This window comes from Lithobates pipiens, unplaced genomic scaffold (genome assembly GCF_037356315.1).
Source record: "Lithobates pipiens isolate NorthernLeopardFrog02 unplaced genomic scaffold, aLitPip1_a1.2 Scaffold_13, whole genome shotgun sequence".
In the NCBI taxonomy this organism is placed as follows: domain Eukaryota; kingdom Metazoa; phylum Chordata; class Amphibia; order Anura; family Ranidae; genus Lithobates; species Lithobates pipiens.
This window is the reverse complement of record NW_027507718.1, coordinates 489,539,858-489,561,635: the sequence shown is the minus strand read 5'-3', so window position 1 is coordinate 489,561,635 and position 21,778 is coordinate 489,539,858. Positions and strand designations below refer to the sequence as shown.

General features: G+C 43.3%; 1 protein-coding gene across 1 annotated transcript in view; it reads left to right on the top strand.

The window, feature by feature from the left end:
• Positions 1 to 21,778, top strand: part of PTPRA (protein tyrosine phosphatase receptor type A) — a 206,262-nt gene that overhangs the window by 80,317 nt on the left and 104,167 nt on the right. Inside the window, exon 3 of the mRNA XM_077478003.1 lies at positions 13,705 to 13,789. The gene's annotated coding sequence lies outside the window, so the exon portion shown is untranslated. The remainder of the gene's footprint in view (positions 1 to 13,704; positions 13,790 to 21,778) is intronic.

The window sequence follows — 21,778 nt, the reverse complement described above, 5'->3', positions numbered from 1 at the left end:
TGGTCCAGACCACGCTTTTTTCTGACACTTGTTGCTTACAAGGTAAAATCAGTATTTTTTTTTTTTTTTTTTTCACCAGAAAATTACTTAGAACCCTTAAAAATTAGAAATATATATATTATATTGTATTGTATTATTTTATTTATTTTTTAGCAGAGACCCTAGAGAATAGAATGGCCATCGTTGGAATATTTTATGTCAAACTCAATTTCTTCGGGAAAAAATACACTTCAATTAATTGAGGAAAGAAAAAACTAAAGTTAGTCCAATTTTTTTTTTTGTATTACATGAAAGCTGATGTTAAAAAATTGTGATTCTCATTTTTTCCAGAATCGCGCAGCTCTAGGCTCTGGCCATCTCCTGCAGCATGTCCGCAGTCTTTGATCGTCCCCTGCAGCATGTCCGCAGTCTTTGATCGTCCCCTGCAGCATGTCCGCAGTCTTTGATCGTCCCCTGCAGCATGTCCGCAGTCTTTGATCGTCCCCTGCAGCATGTCCGCAGTCTTTGATCGTCCCCTGCAGCATGTCCGCAGTCTTTGATCGTCCCCTGCAGCATGTCCGCAGTCTTTGATTGTCCCCTGCAGCATGTCCGCAGTCTTTGATTGATTGTCCCCTGCAGCATGTCCGCAGTCTTTGATTGATTGTTCCCTGCAGCATGGCCGTTCTTTCTGACTACCTCCTGTTCCATGTCTGCAGTCTGACCTTTTTGTTTTGCAAAATAAATTTGCTGAACATTATGGGTGGCCCTTTGGTGATGTCAGGGGCTGCACTTGAGGCAACCTACCTCCACTGACAGTGTATGATAGAGTGCAGTTCCAAGATTAAGGTCTGCTCTACAGGGGATTGGCTCCCCAGCCCTGACCCCCCTACCTCTCCTAGTCTGAGCTCTGCTCTACAGGTGATTGGCTGCCAGTCCTTTTCCTTCCTCACCCACTCTGAACTCTACTGTACAGGGGATTCCCACTCCTGAAACTCACTCCCAGTCTATGCTTTGCTGTACAGGGCATTGCAAAAGGCTGCTACCAAGTTAATTTCTAGTATGTATGCATGTGCATTAAAAACAAATGTAATATTGGTATACTGGATACAGAGCTCCATTAATTGATGCTTTCTATATCTACTGGGAGTTTAGCGTTTATACAGAATGAAAACCTTTTCAGCCATTGATATAAACTGACATGTCAGAACAAGGTTAGCCTTTCATAGGGCATAAAATCCATACTACCTTTGAATAAAATGTGGAGCCCTCTCCAGCTATCTGGGCATGCGCAGTACAAATGGGCCTTTGGTAATAAAACAAATACAAAATCTTTTTCACATAATCCTTAAACTCTTCTTGGGAATCATAGGAAACGCCCCGACATTGTGGAGTGATTTGAAGAAGGTATAAGGTGAATTTATCCTTTGCTTCTGTTCTGTTGCTATTATTTTAGTGGTTAATGAATGGTCTGTTGTGCCCATGGCAGGGTAGACCTCGGGCAGCAAGCTTGGATACCTTGAAAGCACAGTGTGCCTGTTGTCCTGACTAATGGCTGCTACTTTGTGAGGCAAATTATTCCAGGTAGAGCTTTTCTTAACTTTTCAAGTCTGCAGAAATTAGAACATTTTTGAGATCATAATCTACAGCAGGCAAAACATTTGTATATGTATAAAAAACCTTCTAAATGGCTTTTTTATTCCTTATTTTTTTAAGTGGTCACATACCTTCTGCGTAATGAGCTCAGAGAGCTTGGGGAGGAGAAACATCAGAACACTAATCTTCTTGGTGAATAGCTGTGCGGGGGAGGAACAAGTCTGATCATTGGAGAAGAGCAGGCTGAGTTCTCAACAGTGTCAGCACAGCTAGAAAACTGTCCATGATGTGCTCTAATGTTTAGTGTGGTCAGTTTTTAATAGAAAAGCAGAGGGACTGGCAGGAACACCAGGCATTTCACACAAAGGAAGCAATACAAAGAAAACGGGGTACTTTTTCATACAAGTACATGGTGCAGCAGGCACATATCAGGAATTTGAAATGCTGGTGCAACATATTCTTTATGGATGTAGACATAATATGGCATTGTCAAACCATAAAAAAGGAAGACAGACCATATTGGCCCCATAAAGAATGAGGAAAGACATCTGGTTACAAAGGTACAAGGATTTGTCGCGCCAGATACAAAGAAAAGAAATAATAAAATACAAAAAAATAAAAATAAAAATAAAAATCTAACACTAAATTGCTTGGCAATATTCAAGAAAATGGAAAAAAGTATAGCACTTAAAAAATATTAATAAAGTTTCTTTACGTCCATATATGAAGACATTTGGCTAACAGGACAGAATTAGAAAAAAAAAAAAAAAAAAGAAACTTAACATTTAATAGTCACCAGGACCAGATGGCTTGCACCCGAGGGTACTTGGGGAACTCAGTCAAGTAATTGCCAGACCATTGTTCGTAATTTTTACTGACAGTCTACTGACTGGAATGGTACCATCTGATTGGAGAAAAGCCAATGTAGCACCAATATTTAAAAATACATCCATGGGAATTACAGACCAGTTGGCCTAACATCAATAGTATGCAAGCTCTTGGAAGGGATGATAAAGGACTATATACAAGATTTTAGTAATGAAAATGGTATCATTAGCAGTAATCGGCATGGATTCATAAAGAATCATTCTTGCCAATCCAATCTATTAGCCTTCTATGAGGAGGTGAGTTGCCATCTAGATAAAGGAAGGCCTGTAGACCTGCTGTATCTGGATTTTGCAAAAACATTTGACACAGTTCCTCATAAACGTTTACTGTACAAAATGAGGTCCGTTGACATGAACCATAGGGTGAGTACATGGATTGAAAACTGGCTACAAGGGCGAGTTCAGAGGGCGGTGGTAAATGAGGAGTACTCGGAATGGTCAGGGGTGGGTAGTGGGGTTCCCCAGGGTTCTGTGCTGGGACCAATCCTGTATAATTTTGTTCATAAACGACCTGGAGGATGGGGTAAATGGCTCAATCTCTGTTTGTGGAAGATACCAAGTTAAGCAGGGCAATAACTTCTCCGCAGGATGTGGAAACCTTGCAAAAAGATCTGAACAAATTAATGGGGTGGGCAACTACATGGCAAATGAGGTTCAATGTAGAAAAATGTAAAATAATGCATTTGGGTGGCAAAAATATGAGGTTTAGCCTTAAACTACATAAAGGGTTCTTTACTGTAAGTGCGGGAAGGATGTGGAATTCCCTTCCACAGGTGGTGGGGCGAGTACAAAGAAGGGCAACAAAGCTAATAAAGGGTCTGGAGGACCTTGGTTATTAAGAGAGGTTGCGAGCACTGAACTTCTTCTCTCTGGAGAAGAGATGCTTGAGAGGGGATATAATTCCAATATACAAATACCATACTGACCCCACAATAGGGATAAAAAAAACTTTTGCGGAAGGGAGTTTAACAAGACTCGTGGCCACTCATTAAAATGAGAAGAAAAGGTGTTTAACCTTAACCACTTTCAGACCGGACCATTTTGCTGGTAAATGACCAGAGGTCTTTTTACACTTTGGCACTGCGCTGCTTTAACTGGTAATTGCGCGGTCATGCAATGTTGTACCCAAACGAAATTTGCGTCCTTTTCTTCCCACAAATAGAGCTTTCTTTTAAAGGTATTTGGCTGACTCTGCGATTTTTATTTTTTGCGATATAAACGTAAAAAGACCACAAATTTTGAAAAAAGATATTTTCTACTTTTTGTTATTAGAAAAATCCAATAAACTAAATTTTAGTCATACATTTAGGCCAAAATGTATTCAGCCACATGTCTTTGGTAAAAAAAAAGTCAATAACTGTATATTTATTGGTTTGCGCAAAAGTTGTCACATCTACAAACTAAGGTACGTTTTCTGGAATTTACGCAGCTTTTAGTTTACGACTGCCTATCTCATTTCTTGAGGTGCTAAAATGGCAGGGCAGTACAAAACCCCCCCAAATGACCCCATTTTGGAAAGTAGACCCCCTAAGGAAATTGATAAGTGGCATGTTGAGCCCATTGAATATTTTACTTTTTTGCCTCAAGCGATTGAATAATGACAAAAGAAAATTATTTTTATTTTTTTTTACACAAAGTTGTCATTAAATGATATATTGCTCACACATGCTATGGGCATATGTGAAATGACACCCCAAAATAAATTCTGCTGCTTCTCCTGAGTACGGGGATACCACATATGTGGGACTTTTTGGGAGCCTAGCCGCGTACGGGGCCCCGAAAACCAAGCACCGCCTTCAGGCTTTCTAAGGGCGTAAATTTTTGATTTCACTTCTCACTACCTATTACAGTTTTGAAGGCCATAAAATGCCAAGATGGCACAAAACCCCCACAAATGACCCCATTTTAGAAAGTAGACACCCCAAGCTATTTGCTGAGAGGCATGTTGAGTCCATGGAATATTTTATATTTTGCCACAAGTTGCGGGAAAATTACAAACTTTTTTTTTTTTTTTTTGCACAAAGTTGTCACTAAATGATATATTGCTCACGCATGCCATGGGCATATGTGAAATGACACCCCAAAATAAATTCTGCTGCTTCTCCTGAGTATGGGGATACCACATATGTGGGACTTTTTGGGAGCCTAGCCGCCACGGGGCCCCGAAAACCAAGCACCGCCATCAGGCTTTCTAAGGGCGTTACAGTTTTGAAGGCCATAAAATGCCAAGATGGCACAAACCCCCCCCAAATGACCCCATTTTGGAAAGTAGACACCCCTAAATTTAGGGGTACACTAGTGAGACTAGGTAATAAATGGCGGGTGCCCTGAAACTATAAAAAAATAACGAACCAACCAGCGTCACCTGTAACAGTTATATGGTGATCACTGGTGAAAGGGTTAACTAGGGGGCAATCAGGGGGCTTTATGCGGTAGTATATGGGGGTCCCCGGTGCTATAAAAAGCTGCGGCGAAGCTAAATGCCTACCTGCCTAACTAGCGTCACCTGTGACACTAATACAGCGATCAGAAAAACGATCGCTTATTAGGCTGGGTTCACACTGGAGCGATGCGGGAACGCCACGAATCCGCGGCGGGTTCCCGCATCGCATGCCTCCCGGCGGCAGTTCACACTGCCCTATGCGAACTGCTGGGAGTGTAAGTGAAATGTTAATGACACCCCCAGATCAGTTCGCATATCGCAGTGCGATCTGTAAACTCGGATCGCATGGTGTGAACACCCATGCGATCCGATTCTGCTGCGGACCAAAAAAAGGGTCCCGTGCGAGTTTGCGGCGGGTGCAACGCGAATTCAGCCATACTATCTGTATGGCTGAACTCGAATCGCACAGAGATCGGATGTGATTTGCACTGCAGTGCGGTGCGAATCACATCCGTTCTCATAAACCGCTGCAATGTGAACCCAGCCTTAGTGACACTGGCGACGGGGGGTGAACACGGGGTTAAACCTTTATTGGGGGGGTTAGGGGGGTACCTTAGAACTAAAGGGGGCTAACCCTAACTGCCCTAACAGTTATTACAGTCACAAATGACACCAATGCAAAAAATAAAAAAAAAATAAAAAAAATGCATTGGTGTCACTGTGACTGGGGGGGGCAGGGGTAATTGGGGGGGTGATCGGGGGGTGTGAGTGTGCCTGGCATGTTATACTGTGAAGTGTCGTGTTGGTGCAACTCACCGATCCTCGGTGCCGGAACGAAAAATACCGGCACGAGGAGAGATTACATCACTTCCTCTGCCTGTGTTTACATTACAGGAGAGGAAGTGATGTCACGAAGGATTTCCATTCGTCGGGAGCGATCGCGAGGGGGTGGCCATGAATGAATGGCCGCCCCCTCATCCCGGATCGCTCCCAAACGAATACCGACCGCCGCAGGCACCGGGGGGGGCCCGATCGGGCCCCCCACCCGCGGGAAGGCAGGGACTTATATATACGCCCATATGCCTGCCCGTGCCATTCTGTCGACGTATATCGTCGTGCGGCGGTCGGCAAGTGGTTAAACTACACAGAGGGTTCTTTACTGTAAGAGCGACAAGGATGTGGAATTCCCTTCCACAGGCGGTGGTCTCAGAGGGGGGCATCGATAGTTTTAAGAAACTATTAGATAAACACCTGAATGACCGCAACATACAGGGATATACAATGTAATACTGACATATAATCACACACATAGGTAGGACTTGATGGAATTGTGTCTCTTTTTCAACCTCACCTACTATGTAACTATGTATTAAAACTAATCTGCTGGGATTGATGCATCTTTCCGGTATGCAAATAAACTTTCCAGGCGATCCATACAGCCCCAATAATTAGTGATGGCCTCCACAGTAGGTAAAGAAATGAACAGAATAATGTGCTTTGCAGTATCCCTACCATCTCTTGCATGAGGTTTTACCTGTTTGAGCATATGTCTTATACTTGCCCCTTTCACAGCACTGTCACATGACGTCCTCCTGTGATCATGTAAGTTGTGGCGCTTGGACACCGCTGACCAAAGATTGAGGTAAAGAGCAAATCGGCAGCTCTTTACCATGTGATCAGCTGTGTCCAATCACAGCTGATCACGGATGTAAACAGAAGCTGGTTATCGGCTCTCCTTTCCTCCTGCTGACAGCGTGAGGAGAGCCGATAACTGGCTTGTATAAGACACATCCACACTGATGATCAGGGCACTAATCATCAGTGCCTCCTCATCAGCGCACATCAGTGAAAGAGAAAAAGGACCTGTTTGCAAAAATGCTAAACATTTTCGGCCTTTTTTTCGTTTATTTGGCAAAAAAGCCAGTGGTGATTAATTACCACCAAAAGAAAGCTCTCTCTGTGTGAACAATAAATGATGAAAAATTTCATGTGGGTACAGTGTTGTGGGACTTTGCAACTGTCAATCAAACTGTGACAACTCTTAAAGCTGAAAATGGGCCTGGACAGGAAGGGGGCAAAAGTGCCCAGTAGGCAAGTGGTTAAAGCGCATATCGGTCCACCTTGGAGGTGGCTCTGCCCCCACCGGGTACAACCATTATTGCACATGCACAAATGTGCCCATGGTGCGCAAGTGATTTTCTAAGCATGCACAAAAACAGGAAAAGCTGCAGACTTCCTTGGTAGCAATTTATGGCGCATGCACAGGTGAATGTGCAAACGGCGCATGCACAGATGTGCCGCAGGGTGCTCCCGATAGCCAAGCCCTGTGGCCCAGCTGCTCATGCGCAGGGGGCAGGTAGAAATTCTTGCTTAGATGAGAAGCTCTAAAGAAGGGGATGCGTCCAAAACGTGTTAGACTGCCAACATCACCCATTATTATGTGGTCATTCATTGCCACGTTGATTGACCATCAGAGAGTGTCTTACATGTTTCTTCTTTTTGCGTATTTCTCCAGTACACCTTGGGTAATGAACTAGGCATTTGTTCCCCCTTTGTGTTCTTTTGAAGCCCTGTGGCACAGCTGCGCATGCGCAGGGGGCAGGCAGAAATTCTTGCCAAGGTAAAAGATAAAGCACAAGTAAAGTAAAGGAAAAAAAAAATCCATTTGTAAAATTGGATGGAGGGGGAGGGATTAGATCAGCCCAACATGCCTTTTTAAGGTGAAGGTCCGCTTTAATAAAGAGCCAACACTCTTTAAATGTATGTAGGGATAGACTTGCATGTAGCAACATTCTTCTTGCTTTGTTATCTTGCCAAATTTCCACTGGTCCATCCGGCCTGCACTTCAAATCCTGCACCCTTTTAAAAAATGTTTTGTAAAAGTAACCAATGACCAGATTCTTCTATCTTGTTGTCCCACCGGTGACATCTTCACCAGATCTTGTGTAAGTGCTCTGCTAGATCTAGCGTGGTTTGCTATCTCTGGGGGAGAAATTTAAAAAAAAAAACTGTTCTCCTTGAGATCTTGAAGATGGGTTTACCGGCGGAATGTGTTAGGTGCACTTATAGGGCTTCCATCACCTTCAGCATCTTTAGAAGGTGTGAAGAAGTATTGGTGTTTGCGGCACAGCCAGGTCTGATGGCGGTGGAGCGAGGGCTCAGCAGATCGACTTCTTGGGATGTGGAAGGTTATAAATGGGTGGCAGAGTTTGTTAGCAGTGTGGCAGAAGGCAGAATTCCTGAATGGAAACCACCTCTGGCATGACATAGACCACTAGCTCTGTCCATTCGTCAGGGCTTCTGATGAATCCTCTATGCCCATCAGTGACAATTATGCCGATCAGTGACACTTCTGACATGGCCCTGGTTACCTTCCTTTTTTCCCTAGATTGTACCCCTAACTTTTCTTTTTGCTTTTGGGTAATTGTTGGTGGTTTACACCAGGTGCTGGATCTGGCCCTTTGCTTGCTTGCTTTTAACCAGCCCTTGGGGAACTATTCCCTTCACCGATGCCAACAATAATGGGGCTCAATTACCCCCCCCCCAGACCAGTGAAGGAGCATTCCTCCTAAAATTACCAATGATGGGGAACCACTCTTCCCACTGACATCATTGATGGTGCGCAATTCCTCCGAATAACATTAATAATGGAGCACAATTCCTCTGAATTACACTAATAGGGCACAATTTCTCTGAATGACACTAATAATGGGGCACCATTTCTCCTATTACACTAATGATGGGGCACAGGTCCTCCCACTGGTGCCGTCAATGGGGCACAGGTCCTCCCACTGGTGCCGTCAATGGGGCACAGGTCCTCCCACTGGTGCCGTCAATGGGGCACAGGTCCTCCCACTGGTGCCGTCAATGGGGCACAGGTCCTCCCACTGGCGCCGTCAGTGGGGCACAGGTCCTCCCACTGGCGCCGTCAGTGGGGCACAGGTCCTCCCACTGGCGCCGTCAGTGGGGCACAGGTCCTCCCACTGGCGCCGTCAATGGGGCACAGGTCCTCCCACTGGCGCCGTCAATGGGGCACAGGTCCTCCCACTGGCGCCGTCAATGGGGCACAGGTCCTCCCACTGGCGCCGTCAATGGGGCACAGGTCCTCCCACTGGCGCCGTCAATGGGGCACAGGTCCTCCCACTGGCGCCGTCAATGGGGCACAGGTCCTCCCACTGGCGCAGTCAATGGGGCACAGGTCCTCCCACTGGCGCAGTCAATGGGGCACAGGTCCTCCCACTGGCGCCGTCAATGGGGCACAGGTCCTCCCCCGTGGCGCCGTCAATGGGGCACAGGTCCTCCCCCGTGGCGCCGTCAATGGGGCACAGGTCCTCCCCCGTGGCGCCGTCAATGGGGCACAGGTCCTCCCCCGTGGCGCCGTCAATGGGGCACAGGTCCTCCCCCGTGGCGCCGTCAATGGGGCACAGGTCCTCCCCCGTGGCGCCGTCAATGGGGCACAGGTCCTCCCCCGTGGCGCCGTCAATGGGGCACAGGTCCTCCCCCGTGGCGCCGTCAATGGGGCACAGGTCCTCCCCAAGGGCGCATTTAGATGTTCAAAGAAGTTTGGCCATTTATTCACCTAAAGTGTTAAGACGAGTTAGCGGCATGTTTTTCACATGTTTGCATTGCGGTGCGCCCCTCTGTGTAGGTTTTTCTAAATGCTTTTGGAGCGCGTTTACATTGTCATCAATGGGAGCATTTGGGGAGCGACGAGACCTGTCAAACGAAACCTGTCCTCTTGGTTGTCATTTTTAAGCAATGCAACCATGTGAATAGCCTGCTGTCGGGTCACTCTGGGTCACAGAGTGTGACCCAGAAGAGAGAAAATGGCTAACAAAAAGCTTTGAGCATGCTACTTTTAAATTCCAAACTTTCCAGTTAGCATCTGGATGAAATAAAAGCAGGCCAATGGTTAAAATTAATGAAAATAAAAAATTGTCGTTCCTACCCAAATCCTGAATGATTAAAAAAAACAAATTCTTACAGGCAGGAGTTAAAAGCCAGCCCGGTAGCTCTGTTGCCCAGGCAGAGTCTGGATGCGGGTGATAATGCGGGCACCATCACTAGTGGTGGCAGAATGAGAAAATTCCATCTGACAGACGGCTCGTTGGAAGCAGAGCAAGTGCAGATGGTGATTTTCAGGACGCTCTTGCCGTCTGCCTGTTCTCTGGCTCTTTCGAGCTCCTTCATGTTATCCAGTCACATTTCATTATAGCGGGCTGTAGACTGAGTGGGTGAATTGTGAAAAGCACCAGCGGCGGTAACTGCCCTTGACAATGCACACATTCACACATATGTCCATGTACTTATTCCTTTAGATTGTAAGAGACCTCCGAGGTCTGTGAAAGGCTCCTACAGGTCCGTGCTTGGCAGGAAGCAAATTGCCATAAAGTGGCATTTCACCTATCCATAAAATAACTTTGAGTGCATTAGTATGACTCTTATGAATGCGCATGCACCACGTGCGAAAATTGCACTGGAACGCACACATTCATTAGCTGCTGCATCGTGTCTGTTCTGTGTAACTTTTTCCACTTGCGTATCAGTTTACAAACACTGTCCATAAAAACGTGGATGAGCGAGTTTGGGGTGGAGGAACTTCACTGGCCTGCACAGCGTCCTAAACTCAACCTGATAGAACACCTTTGGAATGAATTAGAGTGGAGACTGTGAGCCAGACCTTCTCGTCCAACATCCGTGCCTGGCCTCACAAATGCACTTCTGGAAGAAGGGTCAAACATTCCCATAGACACACTCCTAAACTTTGTGGACAGCCTTCCTAGAAGAGTTGAAGCTTTTATAACTGCAAAGGGTGGGCCAGCTCCATATTGAGCCCATGGACTAAGACGCCATTAAAGCTCGTGTGTAAAGGCAGGCACCCCAATACTTTTGTTAATATAATGTATGCAACATTTGTGGGCACTGCTGAACAAAACATGCCCGAAACATTGCTTTTATTGTGATAAGATTCGAGCGATTTTTGAAAGTGGCGACATCAATACATTTCTGGATTTGGAAAGCCAACATGGAGTGCCTCAAAAAGACCTATCCACGAGGTGCTGGGACTTCAAATCCTATTTGTTCAATAAAACAGAGAAAGCATAATCACACAATGAGCTTGCTGACTCTAGTAAGACTGCTTATGTGGATCAGGACTCCCCTACAGTAATTAACCAGAATGTGACCAAAAGCACATTGGGAGGTCCCACTGCTACTATTAGATCACTAATTTTTCATTTGTCTCCTATGAGCAAGCAAGATCCATTAAAGGTATGTCTGGTAAAGCCTTCCATATACCCTGTTCTACCCTAATAACAGCTCCAGGCCCTGATGAAGGATGTGTTGCCCCCGAAATGCATTGGATGTTTTATGTGATTGATTGTATTTCATTTCCTTAGTGTCTTGGCCTTGCTATTTTGGTTTGATGCTGTTTTTGCATTTTTACACTTTGAGCTCATGAGTGTGTCGGTTCTCTTTCCACTTGTTGCAGTTCATAGGTACAAGTGCATGTACGGTTCATCAAAAGGGGAATCGCATGTGCGCAGTCTGATGCATCTCTAAAGTGATCTGTGATTTTTCTTGCATCCTAGTAAAAGTGTTTTTATAGTCAAAACCTTTTTTTTTTTGTTTTAGACACAGTGGAGGGAAATTAATCCTCAAAACGAAATTACATTTCTGTGTACTTCCTGTTCCAGAGACACAATAGGAAGTGACATGAGAAATTCCCTCTTGGATGTCATTGGAACAAGTGGCCCTTTGGGAGAATTTCCCATCACCACTTGTTGACCACTGTAAAAATGTGGCTTTCCCATCAATTTAGGTTGTCAGCAGGACAAGTAGAGAGGCCAAAATTCCCAAGCCGAGACAAAGATGGCAGTATAAACCTGATGGGTTTTTGACAAAAATGTGTTAGTTTAGATATTTTCATTTTAATTTCCTTTTGATTGTGGAACACCAGAAGTCCATGTACTATAGGCGGCAGTGTATGACTACCTGTGACCCTCATTGAACTCCAAGAAAAGGATCACATGGTCAATGCAAAAATCTTCTTTTCGTTCTTGTCTAGTCTTTGGTTATATTGCCTATTGAAGGACACGGGAAGTAATTTGCTCTTGGGTTATACTGCCTTTTGAAGGACACGGGAAGTCGTATATTCTTTGATTATACTTTCTATTCAGGGACAAAGGAAGTCATATGTTCTCGAGTTATACTGCCTATTAAGGGGCAGAGAAAGTCTTATGTTTTTTGGTTATACTGCCTACTGAAGGACACAGAAAGTCCTATTCTCTCGGGTTATACTGCCTAGTATAAGAAACAGGAAGTCGTATGCTCTCTCATTATACTGCCTATTGAAGGACACAGGAAGTCATATGTTCTCGGGTTATACTACCTATTGAGGGGCAAAGGAAGTCGTATGTTATTTGGTTATACTGCCTATTGAAGTACACAGGAGGTCATATGATCTCTTGTTATACTGCCTCTTTAGGGACATGGGCATACTGTCGGGTTATATGGCCGCCTACAGTATGTCTTCCTGTGTCCCTCAATGAACACAAAGAAAAAGATTTTAGAATTATTGTAAAAACACTAGTTTTAGATCCAGAGTTGCCGTTGGTTATCCACTAGTGAAGGGTCCTGGGTTTTTCAGGCTTAATGCAGGGTATCCTGCTGGGTTGCCATGTTATGATTTGGATAAGTGCCTGGGATCAGGGAAGGATGCCATGCTGAGTGATGTCACACTATAGTGTCTCTTCCTAGAAGCCGAATTCCAGGGTGAGTCATGTGATCTCCCTTCCTGAGAATCACAGACATGACTGACCACCTTCCTGTTCCGAACAACCATATTTGTGAGGCCCCATACATTGGTTCTGTAGCCAAGGGGTGTGCTGCTGTAAGCTATTTAACTTACTAGAAAAAAAATATATAACTACTTTTTATTATATTTTTGTTGTAATTTTCAGAATACGTGGCATTTGGGTGCAAACACATAAATGGTGCACTATGTTAATGTGTATTTTACCGTAACTCATAGGTAGCTGCAGGCATCATTCAGATATCCCCGCACAAATTCAAGGATGTCATATGACTATGTGCGATTATTGGTTTAACGTGTATACCCAAAACTTTTTAAATTTTTTTAAACTTTGGCTTGATTGGGGAAGCATAATGACACCCTGTGTGATTTATTTATTTTGCCCCATTGGAGAGATTTCTTAATTTCCTGTTTTGGTAAATGATTGTCGCCAGGACGTTCAGGCATATGTAACACTTTTTATTTTATTTTTTTGATTAAAAGGGTGGATTCTGAAACTTTAAGCTTTTTAGTGGTGTCTGTGTCCCTGTTGCAGATTTTTCCTCACTTCCTGTAAAAGGTTGTCCCCAAAACAGAAAGTGAAAAGAAATTGTTGGCACCTCTAGGTACACCATTTAATTTACCAAATAACCAAAGCTTTTTTTTTTTTTTTTCTTTGGGCAAGCTTGGTTACATCAAATTCTTTATATCTGATGTCATCTGCCCCTCCTGTTTGCCTTGTCCAATCAGGAAACACCTTGTTTTACAAGACGTTCTCTGAATGGCGGTGGTGCGAAGCCCACAATCTTTTGCATTCAGGAAGGCAAGTTGTTGGAGCAGCACCCAGAAGATACTAGTGCTGATTGTACGCAGCGCAGACTACTACTTGGATTTTCTTCACCCCCAGCTGCCTTCTGGATGTGAAGAATTAGATGCAACCAGGCTGGACCAATGGAAATTTAATAAAAAGTAGCTTTCATGATGGTTTTATGACGAGGTGATGAGAATATGGCTTGTGTGGTACATTCTGAACTGAAGTGCACAGGTATTGATCTCCATTTTTATTGCAGGTGTGAAGAGGGAAGTTCTGACAGATGCTTCTTATGGAACGTAGAGGTTCTGAGCACTGACGGCTGACCTGGTCCATCTAAGAAGGTAATTCCTCCACACGGGGGCTTTGCACAGTTTGAAAGGCTAATGCTTTGACTTCTAATGAGCAAATTATGATATTTGCAAATAGTTATCAGGAGGTTAATGGCTCTGTAATGTACTCGTCTCGTCTCTCACTGGAGTGAAATCTTTCTACAAAGCTGTATATTGTCTACTAGGGAGCTTCTGATGGGGTTTTAGGAGTAATTGCAGAATACATATAATAATATATATAATGATTGCAGAATACATATAAGCAGGACTTTTTTTTTTCTGGGAGAATTCCCCCAGCAAGATTGAACCCCAGCAACAATAGATCCAGCAGCCAGCCCAGCATCAATAGACTCTCCAGCAGCCACCAACAATAGACCCTTCTCTCAACAGTAGAACCTTCCAACAACCATTGATCCCCCCCCCCCCTCCCAGCAACACATAAGCCCAACCAGCAACAATAGACCGCTATGCAAAAACCGATGTCCTAGAGCAGTGATGGCGAACCTTGCCACCCCAGATGTTTTGGAACTACATTTCCCATGATGCTCACCTACATTGCACAGTGCACGAGCATCATGGAAAATGTAGTTCCAAAACATCTGGGGTGCCAAGGTTTGCCATCACTGCCCTAGAGCAACAATAGACCCCTTCTCAACAGTTGATCTCTTCCAGCAACCCACGTCAACATAAGCCCTCTCCCACCCACAGCAGCAATAGATCCCCCACCAGCAACAATAATAAACCACCATGCAAAGATATATCTTCAGGAAAAATATATCCCACAGCAGCCAGCATTAATGACCCTTAAGCACACCCCAGCACCCCTGACCATTACATACATTCAATGCTGGAACTGTGTTCCCCTGTGTTCCTGCTGAAAACAAATCACTGCGTATCAGGGAGTCGGGTCAGATCTGAGAATGCAAGTGATGGTGCAGGACCAGAGGTGGCAGAATCTCCCTGTAGGAGTCAGAGATGGCAATGAAGACTCCATGTAGAATGGTTTTGGGGACAGAGGGTGGCTGAAAGAGGTTAGGATGCTTTTTGTTTTGAGTTTCTAACCCAAGCTATGCCCCATGTTATACCCGTATTTATAAATAAAAGTAATACGGACCCTTAACCATACACTTACACTAAAAAATGTTGGGGGTGCGGTATGATCAGTTGTCATGTAACCATTGTGATTGGCTGTCAGTCGTTCCCGTAGTCCCGCCAGCTACCAGTCTTTATTTTGGACAAAGGGCGGTCCTTGACAGCTCGGTCTTTATGCTGGGAGAGTTCAGTGAGCGCTCTCTAAGCCCAGGAACCTCAGGAAGAAAAATGAATGTATTTCAATGAGCCTAGCTTACACCATTGCAGTGCTTTCATGTGTGTTTACAGAAAGGTACAGCATGCTGCAGTACCTGAACCACACGTAAACGCACATTTACTCAACACAAGTGCATGTGAATGCAACTCGAGATAAAATATAACTGCCTGAAAAGCACTTGGCAAATGTGCTAAAAACGCACTCTAAACAAATTAAAAGATAATGGCACCCCAAACAGGTGCAGCACATTGTGCTGCTATTGCCACACAGTTTGGGATGTCAGGCAGAATCGCAGCAATCCCAAATCTTGAGGTAATTCTTGTGAGGGTTTTTTGGACTTCTGGTGACATTTCAGTATTTAGAGGTGCTGGAAAAGTTATATAAAAAGGCCAGGTGTAATAGGGCATTGGTTTTCCACTTCTCATTTGTCGGCCTCATAACCCTCTCAGAAATGTGAATTGAGAAGGAGCAGTACAGCACATCCATTGTGCAGCACTGCAAAGCAGGAGGTAGCGCTATAGTATGAAATGGGCAAATCCAGCCTTTCCCATGTACATAATATAGTATATACATAGTACAATTCCAAACTATTCTTAGAAGCAAGGTCAATCAGCAGGTTTCCTCCTGTTCTTGGCATTTTTTTCTCCCATTCATTTAATAACCGGGGCTTCACTTGCTTGAGTTCCAAAGCAAACGGAGCAGAAAGCACAATGGTAAGGCACAATTTTTTTTTTTTTTTTTAAATCAACGGTGTACATAAGTAGGCCCACACTACTGCTTCTTTATAAATGGGCCCTTAGAGGATGGGAATCCTGTAACATCTATCTACAGGCTTTATCATGAGCAAATGGGGCTGCTCCTAATGTCCAGCTTGGCTGTATTTGCTGCCAGCAGACTTTTCCTGGAAGTTTTGTTGAGCTGTTGCAGCTCTTCTGAGTCGTCTTCCACTATGTAGGAGACTATGCATAATTTAACACATGTGATCTATTTTTATTCTTCCCAAGAAGACTGATTCATAGTATTGTCCCATTAACTAGAATGAACTGTAGGGGAATGCACGCTGAGCACATTGGTGGATCGTTACTTCCAGATTTAAAGAGAACCAATAATGGATTTTATTTAAAGAGTCCGTCTACAATGCATTCATAAAGTATTCAAAGTGCTTCACTTTTTCCACATTTTATGTTACAACCTTATTCCAAAATAAATTTTGAATAAATTCATTATTTTCCTCAAAATTTTACAAACAATACCCCATAATGACAACTTGAAAGAAGTTTTTTTTTAAATCTTTGCAAATTAAAAAAAAAAAAAAAAATCACATGTACATAAGTATTCATAGCCTTTGCTCAATACTTTTTTGAAAACACCTTTGGCACCAATTACAGCCTCAAGTCTTTGAGTATGATGCTACAAGATTGGCACACCTAGTTTTGGGCAGTTTCTCCCATTCTTCTTTGCAGGACCTCTCAAGCTCCATCAGGTTGGATGGGGAGCGTCGGGGGACAGCTATTTTCAGATCTCTCCAGAGCTGTTCATTTGGGTTCTGGGCGAGCCACTCAAGGATATAGTTGTCCCATAGCAACTCCTTTGTTATCTTGGCTGTGTGCTTAGTTTCATTATCCTGTTGGAAGATGGAACTTTGCCCCACTCTAAGGTCCAGAGCACTCTGGAGCAAGTTTTCATCAAGAATATCTCTGTACACTGCTGCATTCCTCTTTCCCTCGATCCTTACTAGTCTCCCATTTCCTGCCATTGAATAACATCCCCACAACATGATGCTGCCACCACCATGCTTGACTGTATGGATGGTATGGGCCAGGTGATGAGCGGTGCCTGGATTCCACCAGATATGACGCTTGCCATTCAGGCCAAAGAATTCTATCAGTTTCATCGGACCAGAGAATTTTGTTTCTCATGGTCTTGAGTCCTTTAGGTGCCTTTTGCCAAACTCCAGATGGGATGTCATGTGCCTTTTACTTAGTGGCTTCCGTCTGGCTATTCTACCATATAGGTCTGACTGGTGGAGTGTTGCAGAGATGGTTGTTATTCTGGAAGGTTCTCCTCTCTCCACAGAGAATTGCTGGCGCTCTGTCAGAGTGACCATCGGGTCGGGTTCTTGGTCACCTCCCTGAACTTCTCCCCCAATCGCTCAGTTTGCCAGACAGCCCACTCTAGGAAGAGTCCTGCTGGTTCTAAACTTCTTCCATATACGGATGATGAAGGCCACTATGCTCATTGAGATCTTCAATGCGGCAGAAATTTTTCTGTACGCTTCCCCAGATCTGTGCCTCAATACAATCCTGTCTTGGAGGTCTACAGACAATTCCTTGGACTTTATGGCTTGGTTTGTGCTCTGATATGCATTGTTAACTGGGGAACCTTATATAAATAGGTGCGTGCCTTTCTTAATAATGTCCAATCAACTGATTTTACCACAGGTGGACTCCAATCAAGTTGTGGAAACATCTCAAGGATGATCAGTGGAACTTTGAGTGTCATGGCAAGGCGTGGTCTGGACCAAGCCTATTTCTGACACTTGCATACAAGTTAAAATCAATATTTTTTGCTAGAAAATTGCTTAGAACCTCCAAACATTTTATATATATATATATATATATATATATATATATATATATATATATATATATATATATATATATATATATTTATTTTTTATATTTTATTATTATTTATTTTTTAAAATTTGCACAGATTTCAAACAAACTTATTTCACATTGTCATTATGGGGTATTGTTTGTAGAATTTTGAGGAAAATAATGAATTTAATCCATTTTGGAATAACAAAAGTGAAGCTCTGTGAATGCTCTCCAGAGGCACTGTACCTAAAAGGGATAGAACAATGTATTGTACAATCACAATTCCAAAAAGTTGAGACGCTTTGTACAATCTACAAAAAAACTGAATGCAGTTATTTGCAAATCTCATAGACCAATATTTACATTTTTGAATTTTAAAATACGATTAACAAAGAAAAAACAGCCCAGAGCCACTTAAAAAAAAAAAAAAAAAAAAGGCAGAACTGTTAATGGTTATCTGAAAACCCCACCCTGAACTTGGTATGAGCCATGTCATCGGGGAAATGGAGAAGGAAGTTTCCTCAAAGGAACTTTTTTTTTTTTTTTTTAGGATTGTTCACAGCTCTCGGACGTCACAACTTTTAACGTGTGTATCTTTTGTATGTGGCGAAAAGCCATCAGACTTGTCCTTAAAGCGCCACTGTTCTCATCCCAGCCTGTCCTCTGCTGCCCTCCGCCATATTTATCTCCTTAAATGATGGGATTTCATTGTTTGATCCCTTTACCCTACAGATACATCTCGTTGCGGCTGATCCTTTTATTCTCTAGAGATGAAGAATTATGTCTGTGTTCTGAAGATGTCTCTTGTTAAGCTGTGACATTCAGAGGAATAGCAATGCCAAGTCTCTGCATATCCTATACAAAAGGCCAGGTTGGCTTTAATCTGTACCAGTGCTGCACTGTAAGATCTGTTGTGACTGAGCAGTCAAGTTTCAGGGCAGGCATGCACAGGTGAAAAAAACCATTCCCACCGATGTGCCAACTTCACCATTCCCGACACTCAGATTTGTCTTTTCATGTGTAATTCACCTATAACATTGTCACCTAAGATTTAACTGTGGAAAGTGGTCCCTGTTTGTAGTTGGACACCGAACCTGCATCAGGTTCCTGTTTGTGTCTCCGTTGGGGACATTCTTCTCTATTCCTGTTAAATTGAGCACACGGAGTGGGAACCTAAGGGTGAACTCCAGAATATGCAAATATTGTCCAAATACAAGAGACGTGTGTTTTTGGTGTACTTATTTCTTCCAGATCTGTGCAGTAATCCAGTGCGAAACTTTACCTCTGTGCAGGAGCTTCCTGTAATAAAGACCGGTCACTGCACTCTCTCCTTGTGCAGGGTGACTGGTCCTGTCTCCGCCCCCTCCTGTAGTTTTCTGCATACAGCCTGTAGTGGGTGGAGCTGCTAGGTCCCCGCCCACAGTTCTCTCTGCACAGGCTATGTACGTGATGTCATCACCACTTTTACAAGATAACTGTTTTTGCAAAAGCATTTGGTGCACACATTGTATTTACATTTGTTTGCCGCTATAGGGAAAATACTTTTAAATTATTTATTTTTTTGTGCTCAGGATCATAAGGCTGGATTCACACCTATGCATTTTTAGTGCTTTTTGCATTTTGCAGATTTGCACTACAGAATGTGTTCCATAGGAAACCATGGTAAATGGACTGTAGTATAAATCTGCAAAAAGCACTAAAAATGCATAGGTGTGAATCCAGCCTAACACTTGCTTTTTTTTTTTTTCTGCCTGCTTTAATACTTAACCACCTGTGGAGCGCCCCATGCACATATTCAGTGACGGAGTGGCTTCTCTGCATCCATGTACATGATCTGGCATTTATGGGTAGGAGGTGGACGCGCCCGCCTCCCGATCTGTGTTGTGATTCAGTACAACATAAATCAGTCAGCGTTAATTAAGCTGACTGGCTTAGCGAATCAAATCACAGTACAGAGTGTTTACTAACAACACAGGGCTGTGTACATAGAGCAGTGATGTGGCTGTTTCTCCCTGCAGGGAGAAAATTTCAGCCACTTTGATTAGTAAAAGCAGCACAACGATGCACACATTATACACATTGTTAGGCACATGGTTAATCCCTTGATTGCCCCTAGATGTTAACTCCTTCACAGCCAATGTCAATAATAATAATACAATAATACACAATAATACAGTGACAGTGTATAGTATTAGCACTGATCACTATATTCCTGTCACTGGTGATGTCCGTTTTAGGCAGATCCCACCCAGTGTCAGCGCGCCAGAAAATCAGACACTATTGAATTTCCATTATAAGTTACTGATCACCGCTATTACTAGTGTAAAAAAATAAATAAAAATAAATCCAGCATGTACACCATTATTCGTAGATGCTATAACGTTCACCTAAACGAATCCACATACACTTATTGGGATTTATTTATTTTTACCAAAGAAACGTAGCAGAATACATTTTGGCCTAAATTTATGAAGAAATTAGATTTGTACAATTTTTTTTTGGATGTTTTATAACAAAGTCAAAAAGAGATTCTTAATTTTTTTTCAAAATTTTCATTTTTTTTGTTTTATATTATAAAAAATTAAAAATCCAGTAGTGAACAAATACTTTATTTGTAAGAATAGAAAAATGATATACAAATGATATAAAAATGATACACATTTCTTTAACCTCTAAAGATATAGCATCCCATTAATCAAAATGGGCCCATTCACACTTGAACGTTATTGCCTGTTGTAAAAAAAAAAAACTCAGAGTATATGAGCTTCTTTGGGGCAGCATGGCCTGTCTTTGGCCTCGTGGACTTTGAGAGCATCGGTGTTCACATGTGAAATTTTTTTTTTTTTTTTTTTTTTTTTTTTTTAGATTCTCACGCTTTAACCCCCATTCACACCTGAGTTAATTTCCAGATAAGCTTCAACCAGATTTTACATATTGTTCCATTGTACCTGTCGCTCAACACCAAGAAGCTTCTTCTACGCTAAGGCCTGTTTCACACGGGCTTCAGCTTGTATAAGAGCAGTGTGAACAGCAAGCTTTGACAATGCAGTGGTAGAGCTTTCAGCAAGCTTTGTTGAAGCTTTTAATGTATCATTAAAAAGGAAGTAAACCCTGGTGGGTTTTAATTCCTCTTTATTTCCCTGCAACGGTAAAGCATAATAGCAGCCCGTTATGTGTCTCTTACCAGACACCGAATCCCGCAATGTCTCCGTCCTCCCCACTAGCAGGGAGCATCCATCTTCGCCCCTCTTCCTTCAGGGGCTGCGAACTCCGGCTCTGTGACTGGCCAGAGTCGCGTGACGTCACTCCCGTGCATGCGCGCAGGAGCTGCCAGTCATGGCATGACCCCCCTGTTACAAATGGCACTTTTCTAAAGAGCACATGCACAGATGAAATCGGCGCTTGCGCTATAGTCATCGGCTCTTGGGACTTTTGCGTAAATATCTCCTAAACCGTGGAGGTTTAGGAGTTATTTCAAGCACCTACAGGTAAGCTTTAATATAGGCTTACCTGTAGGTAAAAGTGGTTTTACAGGGTGTACAACAGCTTTAAATGCCCCAGTTTGTAAATGTTGAACACAAATGGGAGTGCTGATTGTCACTTTAAGCAAGCTGCTATCAGGCTTCAGCACATTATAAACCTTGATGAAAGCCTACTGAAGCTTGTGAGCAGCTTGCTTTAAGTGGCGATCAACATTCCCTTTAGGATCTGTGTTCAACATTTACAAACTGATGTTGGATGGTACTTTAAAAGCTTCAGAAAAGCTTGCTGAAAGCTCTGCAATTGGTGCCATTTTTTTCCTTATGGCACCGTCGCATATGATATCGCCCAAATCGTCCCCTCTGATCCTCCCAGGACCTCCTGCTCTGTAGCTCCCTTGTTACCTCCTCCCATGCTCGCCTTCAGGACTTCTCCAGAGCCTCTCCCATCCTCTGAAACTCCCTGCCGCGGTATTTCCGATCAGCCCCTGACCTGTCCACCTTTAGGAGATCCCTGAAAACTCACTTATTCAGGGAAGCCTATCCCACATCCACCTATCAACTGTCCCCGAGCCACCCCCATCAAATCATTCTCTGCAGCTATTACCTTTTG